At 45.0% G+C, this 26141-nt stretch overlaps 2 long non-coding RNA genes across 2 annotated transcripts in view; both read left to right on the top strand.

Annotated features, from left to right (window-relative positions):
* On the top strand, positions 1-12025 carry LOC132520960 (uncharacterized). The gene is made up of 3 exons (XR_009540666.1): positions 1-97; positions 3545-3609; positions 11890-12025. It is a non-coding gene; the product is annotated as an uncharacterized LOC132520960 (long non-coding RNA).
* Positions 12026-12513: 488 nt separating this feature from the next.
* Positions 12514-26141, top strand: part of LOC132520958 (uncharacterized) — a 31329-nt gene continuing 17701 nt past the window's right edge. Inside the window, exons 1-2 of the long non-coding RNA XR_009540664.1 lie at positions 12514-12609; positions 16034-16837. This is a non-coding gene — a long non-coding RNA (uncharacterized LOC132520958). The remainder of the gene's footprint in view (positions 12610-16033; positions 16838-26141) is intronic.

The raw sequence follows: 26141 nt of genomic DNA on the forward strand, positions 1-26141 counted from the left end.
CACTCTTTAATTATCAATGGCCCCCAGATGCCCAGAGTCTCTGCAACCATCCAGCCCCTCCAGGACTGGGACAGATGTTGGAAAGACACCAGAAAGGGTGAGCATCTGGCTGGGTCTGAGGGCATGTGACCTGACTGAATATATGATCCTGACTGTATTTCAACCACAACATCTTTAGGAACTGTCCATTTATTTATTTTTGTTGTTTACGCCTCTTCTGACCTTCCTTAGTGTAAAAGCAGCTAAACTTTTAATGAAGAAATTGTATATTCATACAGTGTTGAAACTCAGTCATTAAACGTTTAATACAAACCTTACTCTAAATGTAATATCATGAGTTTCAGGACAGCTCTTGTAAAGGTTCTGAACTTTCCTGAAAATATGATGAGAATGTTGTCTCAGCAGTTTTCCTTGGCTGCCTTTGGATTTAGTCCTAGTACTCCTGAGGGAATAATTTACCTCAGATCTTCTAACTTATCTAAATGTGTGTAAAAATGAGGCTATTATACTCCTTGAGTTAACGCAGGTTAGGATCAGGGTCTCGTTGCAGGTTACATTGAGGGATTTTCGTTCATTACCAAAAGGGCATGAATAAAAAAGCATGGAGTCCTCCTTGCCTGGTGAAAGAGGAGGTCTTCACAGGCATCAGGCTTATGCCCACACTTTGTGTCCCTGGTTTAAAAGCAGAAAGTAGATTTCCAGTGTAAAATGGCGTGGCATCTAACAGGCCTTGATGCAACCCCTTCCAATATCCCATTAAAAGCTCTGTGATGGAAAAGGAAATGTCACATACGCACAGCACACAGACAACCAAGTCACAGCAAGAGCCTGGCCCCCCATTGCTGTGCCACATGGGTGCTGCCCCTCAAGGCACCCAAGCTACTTTGCTGGGAACATTCTGAGATGGCCATTCCTAAAAGAAAAGAGGAATCGTGTCTGAGTGGTGGTGAGGGAAAGATGGGCAGTGATGCACTGTACCCTAGGAAGTGGGATTCTCTCAAATAGCAGTGGATCAGCATAACAGAGGCTGAGCAGCCAGGTAGAGAAATACACCTGATGGTACTTGTAGGGGGAGTAGTAGCAGCAGTAACAACAGTTTAGTACTAGTAGTAGTAGTAGCAGTAGCAGTAGCAATAATAAAGAAAATGATAATAGCAGATATTTATTGTTTATCATGGGCAATGTACAATACTAAGGGCTTTAAAAGTATTTCATTTAATGCTCCAAGAAACCCTATGAGGTTGACATATTTATTAGCTTCCTTTTACAGATGATAAAACTGAGGCATAGAGAGGTTAAGCAGCTCACCCAAGTTACACAGCTAGGAAGTGACAACGCCTGGACTGGCAAATAGGCACTGTAAGCTGAAAACTGGGCCAGGGACCAGGTACATCACCTTCCCCCCCACTCCCAAGTTTTGTCTCTGAGAAGGGATGTTACCCTCATTCCAGAGCAAACTTGAGAGATGTCTCTGTAACCTATCTGTTGAAATAAAGATCTAGCTTCATTTGAGAGTGGGCAATCAAGAAGGAAGGCAGAAAAGAAGGAAGGAAGGAAGAAACAGCTTAGAAGCTATGAAAAAAGCATTACAGAACAAAGGAAAGAAAGTAGCATATAGGAAATAACAAAACAGACCTAAGAAAAGATCTACTGCACAATCTTATGAGGCCCCTCTAGGAAGTGATTTAGCATCCTGTAGAAGCAAAATATTATAGGCCTCACATTTCTTTTTTTAAAATATGTCATTTTCTATATTAAGTCTTTAGGTCCTGTGCTTCCTGATTTATTTCTAGAATATGGTGTCCTAGCTATAGCCTTAAAAAAGCAGTTTCTTTTAAACACAGACAAAGGAGAAAAAGAGTATTAAGACTGGTACAGAAGGAGAGAGAAATAACAAATTATACAGCTGTTCACAAGATAAAACTCTCCAGATAAAGACAAAGGTCAAAATTTATAAGAATAAAAACATGTTCTACATTTAGTAATCATAAAAGTGCTCCTAAAAATTGTCTATAAAAGTCCATTTTTGAGACATAGATCTTCAAAAGTTAAAGTTTCTTTTAACTTTAAATAAAGTTAATATAAAACAGAAGGCCTTGATGCAGCCCCTTCCGATATCCCATTAAAAGCCCTGTTATGGGAAACATTGGTCTCTGATAAGCTGAATGGTCTCTGATATGCTGAACTACTACTGTACTTGAGATAGTTGAAATTAAAGCCTTTTGTTCTCAAAAGTCATTTATGCTCTTTTTTCATTGTTAACAGTATGAAATTATATAGTGAATGAACATTTTATAGTGTGTATGGACTCCCATTGTTTTGTTTTGGAGCAAAGTATCTTAAGACTCTGTCTTTGCTCTTCTTCCTTTGATGTATTTCTACCATCTTATTATGTGCTTTCCACTCTCTCTCTCTCTTTTTTTCTTACTTGCCATCTTCTGAATAGATTTTCTTTTTTCGTTTCTTTTTCTTATTCCCACCATTACGCCCTACTTCTGTCCCTTTGGAAGTAATTCTCTCTACAACTATTTTTAGGAGTTACCCAGACATTTTTTTTTAATATTTTATTTTATTTTATTTTTTACTTTTTGGCTGCATCAGGTCTTCATTGTGGCATACAGGCTTCTCTCTACTTGTGGCGTGCGGGTTTTCTCTCTCTGGTTGTGGTGTGTGGGCTCCAGAGCTCTCAGGTTCTGCAGTTTGCAGCACGTGGGCTGTCTTGCTGAGGCATGCGAGCTCAGTAGCTGTGGTGCACAGGCTTAGTTCCCCCGTGGCATGTGGGATCTTAGTTCCTCGACCAGGGATCGAACCCGCGTCCCCTGCATTGGAAGGCAGATTCTTTACCACTGGACCACCAGGGAAGTCCCAGGAGTTACCCAGACATTTTAACATGCTTACTTAATCTCTTGATGCTTCACCCAAACAATACAAGTACCTTACAATATTATAACTACAACTTTCACAGTGTTCCAATTTATATTATATTTTGACCATATTTGAATTCTATCTTGTTTGTTTAACCTCACAAATTAGACATGACTATTATTGTTATATGTAGTCAATGTTCGTCAATTTCTTTGCTCACCGTTTGTTCTTGCATCTCAGACTTTCCTCCATTTAGCCTCATAATCTTTCTGCATAAAGCAGTTTTCCATTCTAAAAGTTTTACTCAATTTTTCTCCAATCTGCTAGATTTTTTTTAAAACTTCTCTTATTCCTTGTTCACAAACTTTTCATTTCTTTAAACATACCAAACATGCTTATTTTATATTGTGTCTGATCGTCTTTACAGATCTGATTTTTCTGCCTGTTTCTGCTGGTTCTCGCTCATGGTGATTTATTTTCTTGTGTGGGGTGGGGGGAAGGGCAGAATATGCCTATGTGTGTTTTTATGTGAGCTTAAGTTCCTTGGAACTTTATCTGTAGGAATTCTTTGAGACCTGGGTACAGACTGCATTCTTCCATAAAAGATTTGCCTTTGCTCTTGATTATACAAACATTCTTGGAGCACTTATATTAAAATTCTCTTCTTTCAATTTTTCAGATGCAGATAAAATAAATTCATACAAAAAGCCACATGAGGGCCAGGCTGCAGGTACAGATTCTCAGGTGAGAATTCATCCCACTCTCCTCCAGCATAAAGATCAAATCAAGATGCATGGCTGTCTCCTGCATAGCGGGTTATTTTTTACTCATCCTTTGAACTGAAGGTAAAGCCCTTTGAGATTCCAGCTTTATCTGAGAGTCTCCTATAAAACTTCCAATTTTGCATGGGCCCAAGGCTTCATCTCCTCCCCTCCACTATCAAACATTTTCCAAAAAGTTCAAGGTTTCCAGGTTTTGGCAGAAATATTGAGAGAGCTGGCTTTGGCTCTCCTCTCCCGAAGTCGCTACTTCTGTCTTGTTTTTGATTTCTGCAGATTCCTTACTTCTGTGCCATCTGTTGATGCCTTTAAAAAGTGTTTTCTTTGTTATTTTGTCTAGCATTCTGGTTGTTTTCACTGGGTAAATCTTTTAGCATATCTAGTTCAGCAAACTAAAGGCAGTAAATATTCTGTGGAGATGGGGGGACATCCCCTCCCCGCAGTATATGTGCTGAATTGAAGACTTCTATAAAGCACTGTGTCAGAAGAATACAGAGGTCTGGGAACCAAAGGATAGAAACAAAAGTGGCCTCATTTACCATTATTCCAATGACCACCTTTCTCTTTTTTTGTAATATAAGAAGTTAAAGCTAGAAATTTCCTCCAGTCATCTGCTTCTGGGAGAAGCAAATCCATATAGTGTTTAATGTAGAATATATTTTTCTGTTTGGAAAATACCCAGGATATATTTTATTTATTTTGATTTTTTGGTTATTTTTAGTCCATAGCAAATTAGAACAAACATTGCTCTCTAAAATTAATCCTGAAAAGAAATGCTGATTTTTAAGTAAAATTATCCATACTTTTTAACTTTATATTATTTCTCTTCATTCATTCATTCAACAAAGATTTATTAAGCTCTTTGTGCTAATCACTATGCTGAGGTGATAAATTAAGAAACATCTGTACCAGATAGTTAATTTCTTGCATTAAATACTGTAAAAAGAGAGGAAGATGAAAACCTGCTTTTCTGCAGATAACAAGTCAGTGTTTGACCACAAAGCATTGGTTACCTGATTTCAAATCGCTTCTAAACAATTCTCCAACACATTTTGGATGAACCCCAGGAGCTCCAATGACTGTGGCATTAATAAACTGTTGAACTCATAATTATTTACAAAGAAATGGATCAAAAAAGAAATTTCTTTAAGAGGTGAAGAACATAAGTTACATATTGCCTGTTGAATGAATTCTCCACTAATTCATTCAGTATAGATTCATGGCTTCAGGAAAAGAAGAATATAAAAAATATGTTTAATCAAAAAAGCCTAGATTAAGACAAAAATTAGTAACAGCATCCCTCACTTTGGAGGCATTTCCAAACTCTGTTTCACTTACTATCACCATTGGCCAAGGGCATGCACCATCTCATTTGCTTTTCCCCCACGGTGCACATGGCAAAGGCCTGGACATGCTACCTATTCGCTGGGCTGGGTGAGAGTATTAGCAGAGCTCTCCTGCTTGCCCCAAACAATCTGTGACTGTGCAGCCTGTATTTCTCATTCAAAGTAAATTCCATGTTAGTCTGTACAGAAACACCTTTTGAAGTCATGAAAAGCATGGCAGAGTTGAAAGAAGTGATGATCTAAGTGGTCTTTGTTTGGCATTGGGATCAAATACTACATCTGTTATCCAAAAAACAAGAGTATTTTGACCTTTATCTCTTTATACAGCATTTAGGCAAGAAATGGACTGTGTAAAGATATTTTATTATACTCTGCTCCTTCCTGAGCTGGATAGTTTTTATGTCATGACATCAGTTTTCCTTACTTACAATTATCCCTTAATCTCTTACGTCAATAACATATTCACACATATTGAGTCTCCTTCTGTAATTAGCATTGACTGAATTCCATACCTAATGCCTAAGTAACTACCTGGGGTATGGTTTAAGAAGACAACTCTGAACTGCCTGCATCTGCTGCTACGTCATGCCTGGGAGAAACAGACTCTCCCTTATTGATCTACGAATAATTTAAAAAGAATGAAAATCAGAGTTTATCAAGTTCATGTTACTATCTTTATGTATTGGCATTTGGAAAAGCCTCTAGTCATGGTTTTTCATTATCACTATGGCTTTTAAAGCCTCCGGTATAGTCATTTTGGCAAATGAATGAACATCAGCAACTGCATGAGAACAATGGCCTCACTTTGTGGTGTGATGTGGGGAAAATATTTTTTAATTTTCTAACGTGCTGGGCAACGAGTCTGACTCATAGAGATAGTAATTATACCTCTTTTCTAAAGTGAAGCAGCAGAGAGAGAACATACTAAAATTAATGAAGAAAGCAAGACTTAGGTTCATTTTTTTAGGTTCATTTTTTTCTATCTGGAGAATTCATGATCCTGAGAGGTTTTTAAAATGAATCATTGCTTTGTGAAGTATAGCTCAGGAGCAGATATTTGTCTTTGTGTCAAAAACAAGGACTCTTAACAAATTGAATCTCTTCCTACCTTTAGATAATTCAAGAAAGATAAAATCTTGAGGGCTTTATAGTACTGAGCAGGGATAAAGCCTTCTTACAGACTGGAACAAAATTCTTACCAATTTCAACTGGCAGATAAAAATGTATTTCAGAACTGATTTTCACATAAAGAACTTTATAATATTAGAACACTCCATGCAGTCAGGGTGGTTGGTAATTGTAAACATACTACATTATGTGAAAATGAAAGCTGATTGATTCTTGTGGAGCATGCATTAGTGATAGCGTGAATCAGAACAAGAAACATTTTCTCATTCCTTAAGAGGTGAGAGTAAGGTGGGAGGAGGGGTGGGGAGAGGGTTGGTTTGACAGTGAGGTACTATGACAAAGACCAGCTGAAAACAAGGGCAAAAATTGCAAGGTAAGTGCGCTTTAATTTGAATTGCAAAGGGCAAGTGTATGACCTTGAATATTTGCTCCATGCCTGATTCAGCACCTGTGGCTCACAGATATGGATGTAAAATAGTTCCAAGTCCAATTCAACTCAGTAGAAGATTGTGTTCGCTCTCTCTCTCTCTCTTTCTCTCTCTCTCTCTCATTTTTGGAATGTGATATAAAACAATAAAACAGAGATTGACAAAAAAAGACATTGCTAGGAATTAATTTGCGAAGAAAAGTTCTAAAGACTAGCTGCCAGTCACCCTAGCTCCTGGCATTCCTGCATGTCCTTAAATCATCCTCTGACTGCTGATGACAGCTTCCCTCCCAAGCCCCTTTCTAGATGCTGTTTATTCAGCTATTGTAAACTGACCAGGTTGCAACAGAAGAGCACCCACTTGTACACAGTGGCATGTCGTGCGTCACTTTGCAGTCAGCACTGCCTTATACTGAAGATTTGTCTGTGGTTTCCTTGGGCACCAAACAGAAAACAAGCAAACAAACAAAAGCTACCTGAGATCAGATCTTGCCATTGGCTGTGGAGAAGGACAAGTTATCACAGACGTCTATCCCCTAAGCAGGTCATCATGTAAAGGGATATGGGAGCAAGAACAGCATAAGCCTGAACTTACAGCCAGGAAAGTACTTGTGGGTAGAATGTAGATCACTGAGCTCATTCATTCTTTTCACTGACATCTACAACTACAGGGAGTGTAAACTACAGGGAGTGTAAGAATCCACTGTGTTATGGACTGAATTGTGTTCTCCCCAACCCTAAATTCATATGTTGAAGCCCCAATTTCAATTATAACAGGATTTGGAGACTGCAAAAAAGAAATGGGGACATAAGGGTGGGACCCTAATTCAATAGCACTGTATCCTTATAAGAAGAGGAGGAGGGCTTCCCTGGTGGCGCAGTGGTTGAGAGTCCGCCTGCCGATGCAGGGGACACGGGTTCGTGCCCCGGTCCGGGAAGATCCCACATGCCGCGGAGCGGCTGGACCCGTGAGCCATGGCCGCTGATCCTGCGCGTCTGGAGCGTGTGCTCCGCGATGGGAGAGGCCACGACAGTGAGAGGCCCGCGTACCGCAAGAAAAAAAAAAAAGAAGAAGAGGAGGAGACACCAGGAATGTGCATGCATGGAGGAAAGACCATATGAGGACACAGTGAGAAGACTTGCCATCTGCAAGCCAAGGAGAGGGGCCTCAGAAGAAGCCAAACCTGCCAACGCCTTGTTCTTGGACTTTCAGCCTCTAGAACTGTGAGAAAATAAGTTTCTGTGGTTTAAGTCACCCCGCTGTTATGGCAGCCTGAGTAAACTAAGAACCGGGATGGTTTACAGGCATAGTGCCATCCCAGTGCATCCCATTGCTGCACTGAGTTGCAGCCCAGAAGCATGGAGGTAGCCAGAACTCCATGAAAGCCTGAGGCACACACCAAATTTGGCTTCTCGGTCAATTCTTGTCTCTCTTGTGCATTATACTGATAGAAAAAGGAATAGAAGGACCATCCGTTAAATTCCATGTGCTGGACACTGCCCTGAGGATGCAAAAGTGACTCACACAGTTGCTTCCCTTAAGGAACTCATCATCTGGAGAAAGCCAAAGGCAAGATGAGTCAGTACTTCGATACAGGTATAGAGAAGGGCTTTGGAAAACAGGAATGACTAATTTTAATTTAGGACATGGAATTATGGGAAGGACAGGAAGGATCCGGAAAGGCTTCACAAAGAGGGAGTTTAAGGAGAAATGTTTTTGTATCCACTGCTCTCTAACCACTTCAAACTTAGTGGCATAAAACAATCACCATTTTATCATGCTCAGGAAGTCTGTGGGTCAGGAGTTTGGATGAGACACAATTTGGACAGCCTGTCTCTGCTCCATAGTGTCTGGACCCCAGTTGGCTAGCAGTGACTCAAACAACAGGGGGCTGGAAGCATCCACTTCCAAGGTGGCTCTTCACTCACGTGCCTGGTGCCTGGAATGAAGGACAGGTTCAGCCGGAATGCCGACCAGAGCACCCTAGATGCCCTCTCCAGAATGGCAGCCACTGCACTTCAGGGCATCAGTATCAAGTACCCTCAGCACATGTGGCAGAAACTGCATGGCTTTTTATGACAGCCTCGGAAGTCACAGAACATCGTTGCCACTATGCCCGTTGGTTGAAGCAGTCCCACTTAAAGGGAGGAGACACAGACCCCACCTCTCTTAAGAAGGAGCAATCAAATATTTGCTACCATGTTTTAAAACTGCCATATGGACCCTAAAGCATGAATAGGATTTCAATGAACCTCATGCACTGAAGCTTTATTGCCTAAAATGTTTTTTTTCTGATTTTACATGAATGCACATTCATTACTTAAAAGAAATGAAAATTATGGAAAAATAAAAAGAAACTTCCTCATTACTTCACCAGGCAAGCTATATGACTGGACCTGAGCTAGGAATTAGGGCTATAACTTTAAGTAAGACATAGTTCTTACCTCAGAGGGTTTCCTACTAAACCATGAAGAGATAACCACTGCTAATATGTTGGTGCAGTCCTTCCCAATTTGAATAAAATGGGTTGAGATGATTCCGTACTTACAGGTTTGTGTCCTGGTTTTTTTACACCTGGTACACAAGATAGTGTGAGTTTCCTCATAGCATTAAATATTCCACAAAACTGATTTTGAATGGGTGTATCACAAATCATCATATGAACAGACCATTGTTTATTTCCCTGCTGCTAGACATTTAAGTTGTCTTCAAGTTTGGGCTACTACAAAATAATAATGTAATAAATATGCTTAGTCATCTTTCTGCTTCTCTGAAAATTTTCTTAGGATAAAGTCATCAATTAGTTGAATTACTAGTTCAGAAAGAAAGAATGTTTTAAAAGCTCTTGATTATGGTTTTGCAATTTTGGTTTGCAAAAATATTGTCCCAGTTTGCATTTCCCTAGTGTGTGTTTGAGGAGCATCAAGGAGCCGAACACGTGGGAAGCAAGTCTGTTCCCCAGGTACAGGGTGGAAAGATTTGGCCCAGTCTGAACTGAGCAAAAGAATACTGCAAGAAACCAAAAGGCAGGTTAGAAACCATAGTCAGCTAATAACCAGCATGGGCTTGGCAACTAAAGAGATGGATGCTGGGAGATGATTACTATGGAGTCTGGGTAAATGAAAAGACTTCCCTGGCTTCAACTTTGGGGCAACATTCTGAAACCAAGTGTGACTTAAGGGATGCTCAGAAACCCAGGTTCATTGTGCGTGTGAATTAGGGCTCATTGGGTGGTAAGCAACAGAAACCAACCCTGGCTAATCTATACCAAAAGGGAATTTACTGGAAAAACAGCTAATTTCTCAATGGCTAGGAAACCAGGCTCAGAAACCAGGACAAAATGGACAGGAACTGAGGAACTTCATGGGCAGGAAGCAGCACAGAATGAAGGGTCTAAGACACAAGAATCCCTCACCAGTGTCACCTGGGCACACTGCTGTGAATAAGGAATGACCTCCAACTGGATTCTGTCTTTTGATGACTTTGCTCCAATTTCGGATTCCAGGGAAGGCAGATCTGACTAACCTCAAAAAATCTGAGTGCCTGACCTTGGGCCAGGGACAGGCACGCACCTCGACTAACAGCTTCCGGTATGTGGAAGAAGTAATTCCCAGAGGTGACTCAGGGCACAGCCAGCCCAAACCAAAAGTTATCTACCATACCACTTTACCTGGCAGGGGAAGTACACTAATACTTAACCAGCGTTAATCTCTGAGCCCAGAGTCACTTACCAGACTGAGCCCCTGCCTCCCCGCCCTGTCGCGCTCCCACCAAAGTAGGGTTCTGTGGAAATGAAAAGAGACTCAGGGACTGTCAGGCTTTGATGAGACATGGATGAGAAATACTAAATTTGAGCCACAGCGTATGAGGCACTGTGTTGGAGTCAGCATGAACAACCAATTACAGTAAATCCCGCTTTAACTTGAACAGAGTTTTAGCCTCTTCCCCTCCCCGCTCCTTTCTCATCTGGAACACTGGGCTTTGACTGATTAAAAGCAACCAGGGAGGGCTTCCCTGGTGGCGCAGTGGTTGAGAGTCCGCCTGCCGATGCAGGGGACATGGGTTCGTGCCCCGGTCTGGGAAGATCCCACATGCAGCGGAGCGGCTGGGCCCGTGAGCCATGGCCGCTGAGCCTGCGCGTCCGGAGCCTGTGCTCCGCAACGGGAGAGGCCACAGCAGTGAGAGGCCCGCGTACCGCAAAAAAAAAAAAAGCAACCAGGGAGCAAGTGGACTGGAAGGAATCTTGACAGAGGGCCAAAGCCAGGAACCACATGCTGCCTTCTGCTTGGCTGGAGTCCCCTCCTCCGCCTGGTGAGCCGATGCGGAACAGAGGAGCCAGAAGATACTGTCGCCTGGCTCTGTTGGGGGGATACTGGACGCGGGTCAGGACATGGGCTAACTTTAGGAGGCTGGCTGTCCCCAAGAGCTCTCCCCCTTAGGGCAGTATCTCCCAGCCTTGTCTTTCCCTGCGAGCTGACGGGAGTTACTCCTCATTCCGGGGTATGAACAGGGTCATCAGCCCTGAAGGTGCATCTTGTACTTGGGAACCGGAAGAAGAGACCAGATTGCCCTGTCAGATACCCCATCATTCAGCCAGGCAGTGACAGAACGAAAAGAGGGCGGTTAAATCTCAGGCACAGAAGCAAGGTGACAAAGATTCATTGCACTTGGGGGACACAGAAAGTCACAGGGTCAGGGAGGTGCTCCTAGGATGAGAGAGTGTCCTAAAGGGGAAGGAGGGCCCACTGGGACAGGAGGGTGGTCAGCAAATGGCAGCTCTGCCCTTTCTGGGAAGAGGGCAGCAGCCCTGGTCTCAGCTTCCCATCGTTTCTCTCATTAGGAGAATCATCATGGGATGCTGCAGAGTAAGATATTCCCTCTGGTGATCAGGACTATAGTTAATTAATTGCTCCCTTGGGAAGTGGGTGTTGGGGCACAAGGTGGGGAGAAGGGTCCTGCATTGGCTGCCAGAGTCTACGTCTGCCTTCAAGGGCACGTTCTAGAAACAACTACAGGACCTTCACATCCGCAGGGCTGCGGCAAGATCCCAACACCTCCCTAGAAAGACCTTCCAGCACCATGGAGGGGACTGGGCATGTGGCCGTTGTTCCAGACCCCTTGCTGAGCAGGGGAGGGTGGCCTTATCATCAGGGGCCAGGGTCAGAGCAGGACGGAGAGGGCAGGAGGGGCTGCGGTGGCCCCAGCACATGCAGAAGTGAGAAACTGCCTGGCCATACAAGGTGTAAAGACACTAACAACGTTCTGATTTTTCCCATGATGAACACTTCAATATTTTTTTCTGAAATATGAAATTATTTCCAATTCTTTCCTCCCATTTTCCAGGGCTTTGTCTGCTGAGTGTGCTTTGGGGTAACTAAGTGCTGGGTGTGGCCCCATGAGGCCCGAACAGAGGGACTTTGCTAACTGTGTGGAGGCAGCCTGCATGCATCACAGCAAGAACTGAGTCTAGACGTGCAGCGCTCCCTGCCTGGAATCTGTGAGTCACCCGGCTGCTTTCCCGAGGAAGAGAATGTCTGTCCCGGCCAGCTCTGCCCTCCCCCGGGCTGCTCCAGGGGAGCCCCTCAGCCCCATCTGGGGGCAAGGCTGAGGGACTGAGAGCAGGGAAGAGTCTGCAGGGCTATCCAGGGTGGACTGTCACCCCAGAACTGATCTGTGCCCATAGCCTCCTTCTCCTCTGGGCCCCTCAGTCCTGGTCAGAGGGTCCCCGCATCGCGGGTGCGGCCACCTTGCCCTCACCCAGATCCCACGTCCCCTTCAGTACCTATTTTGCAGACTCGTCCTTAGAAGTGCAAAATCTTCCTTCAGCACCTGTGCATCAGGGCAGAAACTGTATTTCATGTCATTCTTGCCCTTGTTCCCATGTTTGCTCCTGATGCAACAGGGCCTTGCTAAGTCCAACTGCATCTCAGCAGAGTTTCTCTTTCAGTGTCAGAGAGGAGCGTGTGGTATCGACAACCTGTTTGTTGCCTCCAATCTTTGATTTTCTCATCAGAGGCCCCCAGCTGGCTCCCCACATCTGAAGGCAGCCAACAGAAATCAAAGGTGAGAGCAGTCAGGTGGTTATCACTATTGCAGGCAGACGTCCTCTCAGCAGCTGTGCTAACATGCGCTGCCCCAAACCTCAGGCCTTTCCTCAGCTGTCCCGCCTCTGCAGCTCTGCAGGCCTCACTCCCCCTCTCCCCACCCCCCAACTCTCCCCACCCCCAGGCCCCGGGAGGTACATGATGTGATGAGGGGGGCTTGCATGAAAGGGCAGCGAGTCAACACCTTATATAACAGCTCCAGTTTCTACGTCAGCGTGAGATACATGGAATCAAAGTCCCTGTGCAACCATTAATGTGTAATGCCTCAGTCACTGCTTCACAAACCAATCTTTAACGCCTCAGCGAGGAAAAAAACAATCCCGCAGTTCTCCCGGGCCCTGGACCTTGAGTCCATCACGGCCACTGGAGCCTCACTCAGACTCAGTTCCCTGACATGAAAGAGTGTCGTAGCGTAAAAGAAAAGCAAGGGTGGTGGTTTGTGCCAACACCGAACACTGTTTGCCATGTTTGAGCCAACGCACTTCATCAGAGTTCCACCTGCCTGTGGGCTGCTGCCTGGCTGATAGATGGCCCCAGCATCTGGAGGCCAAAGGGATGACCCGCGGGGTTACCTCCCTGCACACCGAAGATATTCCAACCATCTCCACCCACAGCTCTGTGGCTTGTGCCAAAATAGGTGAACACCTTCCTGGAGTTTGTATGTGTTGATTTATTAAGAGTGATGTCTCCCCACATCCTGCTAAGAAAAAACGTCTTTCATTTCAGCTTTTGTTGTTGTTATTTTTTGCCTGTTCTGTCTTCCTGGCATGACCCCAGGCACCTCTTAGTAGCTGTTGTGCTGTCTCCAAGACGACAACCTCCCAAAAAAAGATATTCATATTTCACAGAGGATGGGCCTTACCCTGTTCTCTGTTTCCACACCCCACTTAAGAAAATTCCAGTGTTTGGCAACCTGTCAGTGACAGCCTGTCAGAGTAAAATATTTGGCCAGAAGCTATAAATAGCTGCCTTCTGCTGATGTATTAAAACAGTAATGATTATAGGAGTAAGGAGCAGGTCTGGGCAGCTCCTCACTGGGCAAGGTGTCTCAGACTTCCGCTCAGGAAGGTTCCCTCTCCTTCGGGAATCACCTACATCAGTGGTTCTAAACTGGGGCCATTCTGACCCCAAGGGACATGGACAACGTCTGCAGGTGTTTGTGGTTGTCACAACTTGAGGGGAGGGGGAATGCTACCGGCATCTGGAGGGTGGAGGCCAGGGATGCTGCTAAACACCCTGCAAGGCACAGGACAGCCCCCACACCAAAGAACGATCCGACCCAAACGTCTCTTGTGCCAAGGTGGAGAAACCCTGACCATATCTGCTAAGTCACCCCCACTCTTACATGACATTCCAAGTAGTCTGTGGTATATACAGAGAAATCTAGAGTGGAGGTATTGTCACCCTTCTTCAATTCACTTAAACTTCATTAAAATGTATCAAACGTGTCTACTTGTGTAAGCGTCCACAGATAGGATTGCGTCTCTGCCTTCCGGAAGTCTAATCCCAGCCGTGGAGACAGACACATATACAAACCACACAAGGGAAGATAAGCCAGCGGTGTTGAGCGTTGTCTCCTCATGCGAAGGGCTGGGAACCTGAGACAGAGAGATGAACTCCCCCTGGCCTGGAGGGCAGGCGGGCTTCAGAAGTCCTCAGAAAGGAGAATTCACACTGTGAATTCACGCTGTGAATACAGACGAGGAAACCCCTGCCTTCAAAGTGGGACAGGAAGCGCTGAAGGCTTGGGAAGAACTGAGCAAAGACAGGGGCCTGCCTGGTCGGAGAGGACCAGAGGGCTGTGCTGGTGGCTGGCATGGGCTGCGTGGTGCTTTGGGACGGAGGATGAGGCCAACTTTCTTCTTTTTGTTGCATTTACTTTTTGTTGAATAACAGGCCACGTATTTCTGTGTCAGATTTCCATAGTTTCCCCTTTGTTTGCTACAGTAACATTACTAGTCAGTCGAGAATCTTGCCATTTTTATGCAGTATTTAAAGGGGAGAAGAGTTTTCACCCAAAATGTAAATTATCAAGTTCCTCCTGGGGCCAGAACCAAGTAAGATTCTGTACTTGGTTCAGTTGTTACTCACTTTGTGTGAGATCCAATTTGTTTTTAGAAAAACTCGCTTTGAGTGTGTATATTTGGAAGGATCTCAGAATCATGAGATTCTAGGAATGGAAGAAACCTCAAGAAATGCTCAGGTTCAGTTTTGTCCGGTCCAGCAGACAAGCGCTGATCATCACCCTTTCACACGTGAGACCATTACATTTCTGTATACTTCAGACAGAGAATAAACCTATACTAAACGGCAGGACTATTTATTGGAAACATTGGCTAAGGGGTACAGTTCTTCAGATTTGGGGGAGTAACCATTGTCCAAGTGGCTCTGCCCAGAGTTGCTGGCCCAGAGATCAAGGAGATAATCTTAGCGCACTCACGTGTGTGTGTGTGTGTGTGTGTGTGTGTGTGTGTGTGTGTGTGTGTGTGTGTGTGAGAGAGAGAGAGAGAGAGAGAGAGAGAGAGTGAATGCAGGGCTAAAGGGCAATAAGAAGCCACCAATCTCAAGATTTATGGGGGTGAGGTGTCCTCATCTCTGCTGATTCAGGGAGCAGAGCCAGTGAGATCTCCTAGAAGCAGATGTGGGGAACAGTTGGGACTGTTAATAGTCAGCAGCTAAAGTCCATCTGGAAAGTGTCTGTCCAGGGATTCCTTGGATACTGGAGCCATTTTAGGAAATTCAGGCTTTTGGCAGAGCAGACAGCCTCCCTTGGGGGCGGCAGGGGTGGAGGGTGGATCTCCCCAGGGATTTTGAGTGCCTGTGGCTACCAAGAAGCACTCCAACCCAGATTTCCCTGAATCCAGGCTCCCTGGGGACCCTCCCACCCTGGTTCAGAAGCTCTGCCTTGATTACAGCTTGAACTGAGATGACCTTGTATTTTCCTGTGAAAACTGCACCCCTATTCACGTCAACATCCGCAATGTGGGGCTCATTGCTGCATCATTTGTCCCACTCCAGGGCAGGACCCACCCAGGAAAAGCCCTGATTTTCTTTCTAAGGGACATCCCTAGTTTACCATAGCAAATGGATTATTTCCTCAATAGTAGGCCACTCAGCGTGTGACTCAGAGAGCTGCTTTTGTCAGGTCATGAGATGAAGAAGGAAACAGTGTGGGGAAACACCAGATCCTTGGCTACCCCATTTCCTAAAGCGAGCCTTACCCCTGGCGTCATCAAATGACTTTGGCAGCCTTCTACCTGCCACAAATGAACTGAAAAGACAGATGTGTAAAAACCAGATCCTTTTTGTGTGACAACATAAATGCTTTACGAGATCCCTTTACGGCAGCCACTAATCACTTACTCATCTTTTGCTCAACCCAGGGATGGTCCCCTTCTGCTCAGAAGAAATAGAAGAAAAGCAACTTCCATAAAAACAGACTTGGGAGGAATCCACGGCAGGGAGAAGAAAGTGGGGAGATCATTCCTGGACATGGCTTCTAGGGGTTGGCGGTACCTTCCAAGATAACGCCAATCAGGGTCATAGTGGCTGCCTCCCTCCCACCCAGGAGACGCCCAGGCTGCCCTATGGATTTTCAGGCTCCTGGTCACTGGCTCTCTGCAGGAAGTCAGTTGTGCATTTGCACTGGAATGAGTGCTTAGGGCAAAGGCACCAAGCTGTCACTGGTTAATATTTCTTTGGAGTAGAAGCAGGTACACATCAAATCTGCTGTGTGTGGCCCTTCACATCTCCTGAGCTTTCTAACACTCCTGGTGACATAGGAGTGATTTACCAAAGGCAAAGGGCATTTGTGTTACACCGAGGGTCTGTTTCCACCTTGGATCCCCGGTCTTCCTGTGTGAGTCTGGAGGCCTGCATCCTTGTTCTCAGAAACTGTGGTTTCAGGGGCCACCTTATTCCCCAGGCTGATCCTCCCAGGTGCTCGGCTGCTGCCTGACTGGGGCCATCACTTCTGGAGTTTGAACTGCAGATTATTCGTCAGAATCTTTGTGATGCCCTGATGCCCTGCTCAGAGCTATCATTTACCAAGCATTGATTCTTGCAAGGTGTTTACATATGTCATCTAACTTAATCCTCACAGGGATCCTGTGCTCACTTTACGAGAAAGGAATTCTGTCCACGCCGGCCACGTTCACCCAAACTGACCCATGTAGACCCAGCTAAAGGTAGGAGACCAGACAGCCCCTGTTTGAGCATCCTTATGGCACTTGCTGTCGCTTTACAGGTTTGATTTTTCAAATCGAGTTGCTATTTGATACTCTAGTCCTACTACTGGGAAAATGATACCAGGGAGATGGGGGTGCCTTGGGTATGGCTGGCCTGACGTAGCAAACAATCCAAGGTGGGGAGCAGTAGGTCTTGGGAAATCCCAGACAGCTGCGCCAGTAATTCAGCTTCTGTTTCCCCCAAAGCAGCTGAAATCTAGGTTTTGTTTTCGTTTTATATAAGAAAACTTCTAGTTTTAAATGTTGCAACTGATTTAAAAAATGAACGAAACAAAACTTGTTTAACACCCTGCAGGCGAAATAACACATTTGGGAGCTGGTTTGCAACTTCCAGGTTACGTTTTCCATGAGATATAGAAATTCAAACATGGGATAGAACAAGACCCATTTTTTTTTCATGAAATATACTTTTTATTAGAGTGTATTAAAATCCTCAAACTTCAGAACAAAGTTCTAAAAAATATAAATGCTTAGGTATTTTTGTCACTAACTTTATTTTCCATATTAATATCACCTTCTATGCATACGACAGTTTACACGGTGCATTAAGATCGAGGATATTGTCCCATCTATTGCTCACAAGGCAGCTGTGAGGTGTGCACTGTTACTTCCCTGGGTGCAGGCAGGGAAACTGAGGCTGAAAGAGGCTCAGCCACTGACTCAAAGCCCCAGGACCACACACTGTCAGCCTGAAACCCAGCCACAGCTTCCCAACTCTTCTGTTCTTTTCATTCAGTAAACCTTGATTTTTAGTTTCTTTCATCAGCACTACTATACCAATAAGTATTCTTCACCCCAGACCACACAATTTTTTTCCAAGTCAGCTCTAGCATGAAATAGAAAAGAAATCATAAACTCTCCTTTAACCTAGCACTGAGCTTTTTTTTAAGAGGCCAATAAGGGAGAGGGTGATGGCTCTTAACCCAAGGTTGGGGGGCCTAAGAGTGAGTGGAAGGAGGAAACCTGTACCCCCTGCAATTGTCTGCAACACTGTGTGGAGAGGTGCCCTGGGCATGTTCTGGGGAAGGAGACTGTAGCTTCCTCCAGAGGGTGTCCAGCTTTCTTGCAGAGGGCGAGAGCTGTGCAGGTTTGACTCCAAACCCTTGATCTTTATCGATACTGAATCATAACTTAAGCAACCTTCCTAAATCTGCAAACTGATTTTTCCCCAATACGCTCCTCTATCAGGAAGATGTAACTCAAGCCACTTTGCATCTGAAATTGGTCACCACCAACTAATTTAATCCCTTGCTTATCAATGGCTTATTACGATGGATCCGGCTGTGTTCCTGCAGGACAGGCCTCCGCAGTTGTTAGGACCTTGATCAGCCCTCAGACTTTATAGTTGGTTTCTTCTTAAAAGGCCCAAGCCCTTTTTTCCTGTAATGAACATTGCAAAACATTTTTGAACAAAATATAGTCTTTTCATGAGGAATAATTACTTTGTGCTAACATGTTAAGAACCCTCATACACTGTTGATGGGAATGTAAATTGGTGCACCGACTGTGGAAAACAGTATGGAAATTTCTCAAAAATTAAAAATAGAACTGCCATATGACCCAGAAATTCCACTCCCGGGTATATATCCAAAAAAACCCAACAAAACACTAACTCGAAAAGATACGTGCACCCCATTGTTCATCGCAGCATTATTTATAACTGCCAAGATACGGAAGCAAGCTAAGTGTCCATCAACAGATAAATGGATAAAGAAGGTGTGGTATATATATACGGTGGAATACTACTCAACCATTAAAACTATTAAAAGAATGAAATTTTGCCATTTGCAGCAACATGAATGAGCTTGGAGGGCATTATGCTCAAGTGAAATAAGTCAGAGAAAGACAAATACTGTATATCGCTTATACGTGGAATCTAGAAAATACAACAAACTGGTGACTATAACAACAAAAAAAGAAGCACTCACAGATATAGAGAACAAACTAGTGGTTACCAGTGGGGAGAAGGAAGGAGGGACAATATAGGGGTCGGGGATTAAGAGCTACAAACTATTAGGTTTAAGCTAAGCTACAGGGATATACTGCACAACACGGGGAATAGAGCAAATATTTCATTATAACTGTAAATGAAGTATAACCTTTACAAATTGTGAATCACTGTAGTGTACACCTGTAACTTATCTAATACTGTACAACTATACTTCAACTAAAAAATTTTTTTTAAAGAATATGTAAAAAGAAGAACAAAGTAAGCAATGAAGTAACGGGCATTTCTTCTGTTAAGAAGTCTTTCTGGACAATGCAAGAACCCATAGCAGGAACTTCTCACTAGATGGTACAAAGAGCACCCAGGGCCTAGAGTGTCACCTATTTCATCACCTTTGCAACTGTCTGTGGGAGACAACGTGCAGAGAATTTTTATAGCAGGGGGTGAGGAGCCCCCCAAAGATGACATCATAGGGAACCACAGCACAGGTGTGGAGTCGGGTGGCCTGGATTTGATATCCAGCCTTGCACCAGCTCATGGTGTGACTGAGGATGTCATCTTACCTCTCCAGGGCTCCTGAGCTCCTGTCTCTCTGACAAAATGACCTCTAGGGACAAGAAGGTCAGAAGGGAAAAAGGAAACAGGAGTAATATCTACCAAGAACCCACCAGGTTACCAGGTCCCGTGCCTGGTATCATCACACTCATCCTCTCATTTAAATCCTCACAATGGAGGGGCTCCCCTGGTGGCACAGTGGTTAAGAATCTGCCTTCCAATGCAGGGGACACAGGATCGAGCCCTGGTCCAGGAAGATCCCACATGCCACGGAGCAACTAAGCCCGTGCGTCACAACTACTGAGCCTGCGGTCTAGAGCCACGAGCCACAACTACCGAGCCCGCATGCCACAAGTACCGAAGCCCGCACACCTAGAGCCTGTGCTCCGCAACAAGAGAAGCCACCGCGATGAGAAGCCCGTGCACCGCAACAAAGAGTAACCCCCACTCACTACAACTAGAGAATGCCTGCGTGCAGTAACGAAGACCCAACGCGGCCAAAAATAAATAAATAAAACAAATAAATTTATAAAAAATTAAAAATTTTAAAAAATAAGTAAATCCTCGCAATGGGACTTTTGGATCCGTGCCCAAGGCCACGTGACTTGTAGACGGCATGGCCAGAATCCAAAGCTGGGTCTGTCCAACCCTAAATGGCACGGTTCAGGGGATCTCAAACTCTGCCCATGAAGCACCTCCAGCAAGAGAAAAGACTGACCCCTTGGATTAGTTTGCTCAGAGCTCCTGTAACGAAGTACCACGGGCTTCAACAAAAGAAATATGTTGCCTCACGATTCCAGAGCCCGGAAGTTTGAAATCAACATGTCAGCAGGGTTAGTTCCTTCCAAGGCTGAGAGGAAGGATCTGTTCCAGGCCTTCCCCTAGCTTCTGGGGGTTTGCTGGCAACCTTTGGCATCCTTGCCTGGTAGACACATCACCCCCATCTCTGCCTCCACGTTCACACAGCCTTCTCCCCGTGTGCATGTCTGTGTCTCATTTCCGCTTTTTATAAGGACGCCCATCACACTGGATTAGGGGCCCACCTAAGGAATTACATCTGCAATACCCTATTGCCAAATAAGTTCATATTCTGAGGTCCTAGGAGTTAGAACTTCAACATATTTGGAGAGACACAATTCAACCCATAATACTACCCACTTCAGGAGTCTCAGGGGTGTGGCCTATGGCATCTGCTACCAGCGCAAAATGTTTCTGAAGCATCGTGCATTATCTTTAAAATGTATGCAAACTGAGCACACAACTCCATCGTTAGATTACTATTTCATATAAAACAACATTTCCCAGAAGTCTGTGAGTAAAATTCGCGATCCAGAAAGCTGCTGCATGTTGACCCTAGGGATCTGGGACCTCACATCTTTTCATGTCTGTAGAGGATGCTCACACCAAGTGTGAAAGCCTCTGAGAAGCAGAGACACCTGTAAGGAAGAAAAGGCACATTTAACCTAAATGAGCATGAAGAATATTGACTGAGACAGGGCTGAACGAGAAGTCATGTGAACGAGATACACAGAGAAAATACAGAACATCCCTGACCAAGATCCCTGACCAACAAACCAGACCCGTGTGGAAACAGCACTTGCAGAGAGCCCTGTTGCAACCACATGGCTTTTTTTCATTCTCTCCTCTTTCCTTTTGAACAGAAATCAGCGTCGCACAGCACTGTTCATCCCGTTTCCCCAACACAATGGCTTTTGAAGAACATGCTTTTGAAGTGCAGGTGCCGTGGGGACAAAGCTGACGGTTGTGGTAGTAACCAGCTTTGTAACACACTGGTCAGATTCACATTTTTCTATTATAGTAAATGTGCCTCAAGTAACAGGACTTACCAGCAACACTAACCATGGCCACACTGTTCTTTTACTTCCTAAGAAATAACATTTTCAGAAGTGACAAAGGACTCCGACAAAGGCCCAGCAATGGGAGTGAGAATGACTCAAGTGGCAGAAAGGGCTCTCGATGTGGTTCGCTTACTGCCCCACTTGGTTTGTGACCGAAAAGTGGGTCGAGCTGATGCATTTCCATATGCTGAGGACCTACCGCCAGTCCTGTAGAGCTGCACTCCCTCCAGAGCCCAAGCTGGAGAGAGCCTCTGATGGACAAGTCTCCAAAGACAGCACCAGATACCTTGATGGCCTGGAAAAAGAGGTGGCTTTCTGCTTTCCTTGCTTAAAAGCATGGGGACCACGGTGTTCTTTTAATTTTTTCCCCGCCCCTCTATTAGGAGACATACGAACTTCACAAAGGCATTCCTTGTCCACTTAGCAGAAATGTCTATCAAAATCAGACCACAGTGAAGAAGAACACATCCCACAGGATGTGGCCAAGTGACAAGCCTGGGGAACACACCTGACACAAGGTTATCGCTCAGGGCAGCCATGAGGCTGCAGCTCCACTCAGGAAAAGCCCCTACTGATGCCTGGGTTCTGAAAGCTGTGCACAGAATGCCAAAGGTCGCTCCCGAGAGACCCGGCGTTAGCAAACACAGTGGCCAGCCCCTTGAGTAAAGTACATAAGGACAGAGGAAGATGGTCCTCAAGGGAAGGAGGGAGATAGGGATCAGAAAAACCAGAGCCTGCAGGGGCCATCAGCCCCTCCGGCGAGCGATCAGCTCCCCCAGGGTAGTGGGGACTGTTCCCTTCTCTAGGGAGATGAGCTTTCCTCAGAGGCAGGGCTATTTCATCAGGCTTTCCCACAGCCCGAAGAGAATATCTCATGAGATCATCCGAGTCCCTCTGTCCTGATCCCACATCCATCACAGCTGTTGCTGTTTCCCAGGCCTCCCGATAACGGAAGGCACGGTGTCTCCTGGAAAGGTGTCTGCGCAGGAGGGGTAACCGGCGCTCGGCCTGAAACGTAGCAGAAGCTGTAAATGATGTCTAAGGATTGTGCACATCTCTCAGCTCTCACTGTGCTCTCAGATCCCAGCCTCCTCCGTCCCTCCCCCATCAGCCCACAAGGGTCATCCCTGGGCAAGCTGAGACAGACAGAAGGGGCCAGGTACCCAGCCAGGGCCTGGAGCCTGTGGCCTGGGGGCCCTGCATGCACTCTGCACCACATCCACGCTGCCCACATTCAGAGCTCAAACCCTGGGTAGAGCTCTGAGGAGATAAGCATTTTAAGGCAATAAGGTCGCGGTCTGGTTTGCAGCCTGGTTTTGTGAGAGTTATTGCCCCCAGTGGCTTATTAACTCCCAAGGAAGAGATAAAAATCTAGTTTTTCCCAAAAGGGAGGAGCAGATCCCCAAGCACGATATCCTCACCAGGGCAGTGTCCAGGCTGGGGACAGCAGGCAGCCCTGCCCAGCACCTCTGGCCAGCTGCCTCTCCTAGAGGTTCGTCATGTGCCCCTCGGAATTTGTTGAAAGTCAGTGGGATTCCTGAAACAAGATGGGATTAAGCCACAGAAAGCAGGGCCCAGCCCAGTGGTAATGATGGGGGGGAAAATGGCCCCTAAGGGGGAAAAAAAGGCAAAGAGGTGAAGTACTGTAATTTAAATGCATTTTGGGAGACTCTCCCTGAAACTGGCTAGGGCAGGGCACCAGACTGGTTATATTTTTCTAAAAAAACCCAGAAAACCTCCAAAGAAAGGAAGAAACCTTGGTTATGATCATTCTTTCCCTCCAGCTTTTATCCCTTAGACAGTGGCTCCCCAGCAGCGTGTCTGCCCCCACCCCAACTAAAAGGGACACTTGACAATGTCTGGAGACGGTTTTAGTTGCCGCAACTGGGGAACACGACCAGCATCTAGTAAGGGAGAGATGAAGAATGTTGTTAAACACCCTGCAACACACACGCCAGCACCGCCCCCACCTCCCCCCGACAAAGAATTATCCCAAAATGTCAAAGAGCCGCTGCTGAGAAACCTTGCCTTCAGAGAGTGATTTTTCTGGTCTCTCACCAGCTCACGTGCTGCTAAACCAAACAAAATGTATATGGGGGATTCATAACAAGAGAGGGCTCGATGGTGACCGAGAACATACAGCAAGTCCTGGACCATCAAACACTTTGAAGAACACCAGCAGTCAGCTCTAGGGAGCCACTTCTCTGATTTTAAGCATCGTCTTCTGAAGTCCGTTAAGCATCTAGCCTCTCACTGTGTTACAGTCAAGTTAATTGGCAAAGGGAGTTCCATGGAACCTCTGTCCTCTAAGAGTTTACAATATGAGATGGAGAGTAATAACTGGGCAGCGCTTTCTATAAAGCTGAGATGAACAAATAAAGGGAGAAGTCAGGCCATGCCAACTGTACAAGCTGGGAGCTGAGTATATTCTGAGAGATGGTGAGGGAGGATAAGAGTCAGCACAGGTGAGTAAGGTGGCACTGAAGGAACGTAAGAGACGGCCTTCAGATGGTGCCCACCTGTACCTTCATTTATCTATACTTTCACTAAAGTATGCACTGCATGCTTCCAGGCAGTAAAAGTACAGAAGGCACAGCCTCTGTGCCCCTAAGATTCACACAAATAAGCAAAATACAAAAATGTCATTTTGAGAGGTACAGCAAGTAGATGTTATAGGGTTTGGTGAAGGGGGTGATGTCTGCACGTGGGAGAACTTGCCTTTGACCTGGGCCCGGAGCCTGGGTGCCGCTGGGGGCAGCTGAGCTTGCCTGAGAGCCCCAGACCGGGGATGCAGGCGGGGGATTAGGTATCATGCTGACAAGAATCTCTGTAAAGGGCGTTCTGATTTACGGTATCTGTTCTGGCTTGTCTTTTGGCCACTCAGCAAAACTCTCTGCACTTCAGTTTCTCCCTCCTTCCCATTTCCAAGCAATTAAGACCATACCTACTCTTATTAGGAACCACGACCGTGTGAAGCCCTGTGGAGCGTAGTGGCAAGATGATCAACATCAGTGAGGTTCAAGAGGGATGTTAGCAGTTCTTACTCACGGGGCCTCTAGTGTTGTTTACGTGCCTCTGACCTCACTCAGTAACAGCAACTCAGAAACCTACCCAGGCAAAAAGTCACACGCTTTGAAGACATACTAACGTTTCAATGGCCTAAACATTTTCCGGGACCAAGTCTTTACCAGAGCTGCAAACAAGCAGTCAGATGGACTGCCCTGTGAGCTTTCTCCTCTACCATGAAGCCACAGAAAGGTCAGCAGCCGGACACAGAAAGAGGAGAAGGGTCCTGAATAAACACAGACAGTTTAATCAACCATGAAGAAAACCAGGAGTTGACTGAAAGTGCTTTGTCAGGAAGAGAAGCGAGGCCCCTGCCCTCAGAGAAAGGCGAGGAAGGTTGGAGGTCATCTAGCAGCAGAGATGGCCACTGACCACAGAGGCCACTGCGGAGGCACCAAGGGCCTGGTGGGGATGTCAGGGAGGGGAGGGGTGGCAGCCAGCGTTTGGCTGTTTTCCAAAGAATAGGACAAATAAACGTTCCCTAGAAAGAAGATGGAATTTTAGCTCAATAAGAAGGGAAGATACTGTTTTAAAACCACCATAATTACTTAAGAGTTGGTTACTCCTTCAAGCTTATGTCCATCAAGCCTGTTATTTCTGATTCCAGACTCCTCAGGGAATTTTAAAAACTGGTTTATTCAAATTACATCAGTACCCTTTACTTGCATCTAAAAAAATCAAGGTCAAGCTATGTTGATGTGAGAAAGAGAATTTAGATGAATGAGGGCTGACACCGAGTCTCTGGCCCTGTAATTACTTTCTTTGTAAACCTGAATACCGGACCAGATGGATGCCTTCTCCACACTTTTTGTCGTATTTATGGAATACCTTTAAACAATGGAATCTGGAACCTCCAGCAACGTTGTGTCCAAATATATCCAAGCCTGTTTGTTTATGTTTTTAACTGAAAGTCAAACAATTTTAGACCAACTTGTCTATGGTATCATTGGAAATGCATATTTTTAGAAAATTCTTGAGAATTTTGCATACCATTAAAGTAACTTGACATCGTACTTTATATTTCCCAGCTGTGATTGCTGTTGGAATGAAATCAGGGGAAGCATTCCAGAAGGTCTTCAGCCTGAAAAGTTTGCTTAAGAATTCTGATTGCACTAGAAAACCGCTTCTTTTAAGATGGCTTTACCATTTTCCAATGGCTCATGTAATATGGTTGGTTTGTTCTCATTACAATTAAAGATGCAATTCATTCAAGAGTCTTTAACTTCATTAAAGCAAGGCTTTCTATTAATGTTATCAAGCACTGATGGGCTTCTAATCGGACATTCTCAGCAGGTAGGAAAACAACTTTCAAACCCTCTGATTTTGTATGAAGCAATGCTCATTTCTACACAAAGACTTTCATTTCTGTGATCTGGCCTGGTAAAATGTTGATTCCTTCATGCTCAGTCTAGTTTATTTGAGTCCCAGGTCTGTGGGCCTGATAATATGTAGAGGAGGATAATTTATATGGGAAGACAGTTGTGCTGTTTATATTCAATACTTGAGGATTAGGAAAAATTTAAACCAATTAGGAATTCCCATCATCAGGAGTTTCTTAGAAGGAAATGACTTTTCAAGGCATGTGGGAATTATCAAGAATGTAATTTTCCCCTGAGATGATGTGTTGGTACACAAGAGGAGTGTTGGCAGGATATCCAGAGGAACTGATAACTCGCACATGAGGAAATGAGTTGCTACTTTCAAGGCTACATGACAGGAGACCAGGGCATATTTTCCCCATTTATCTTTTCATTTTAAAGAGTAGTGGAATTCGGTTACATCTTGATTGTTCAGTATAATAAAGGATATGTGAGAC

This window comes from Lagenorhynchus albirostris, chromosome 5 (assembly GCF_949774975.1).
Source record: "Lagenorhynchus albirostris chromosome 5, mLagAlb1.1, whole genome shotgun sequence".
In the NCBI taxonomy this organism is placed as follows: Eukaryota; Metazoa; Chordata; class Mammalia; order Artiodactyla; family Delphinidae; genus Lagenorhynchus; species Lagenorhynchus albirostris.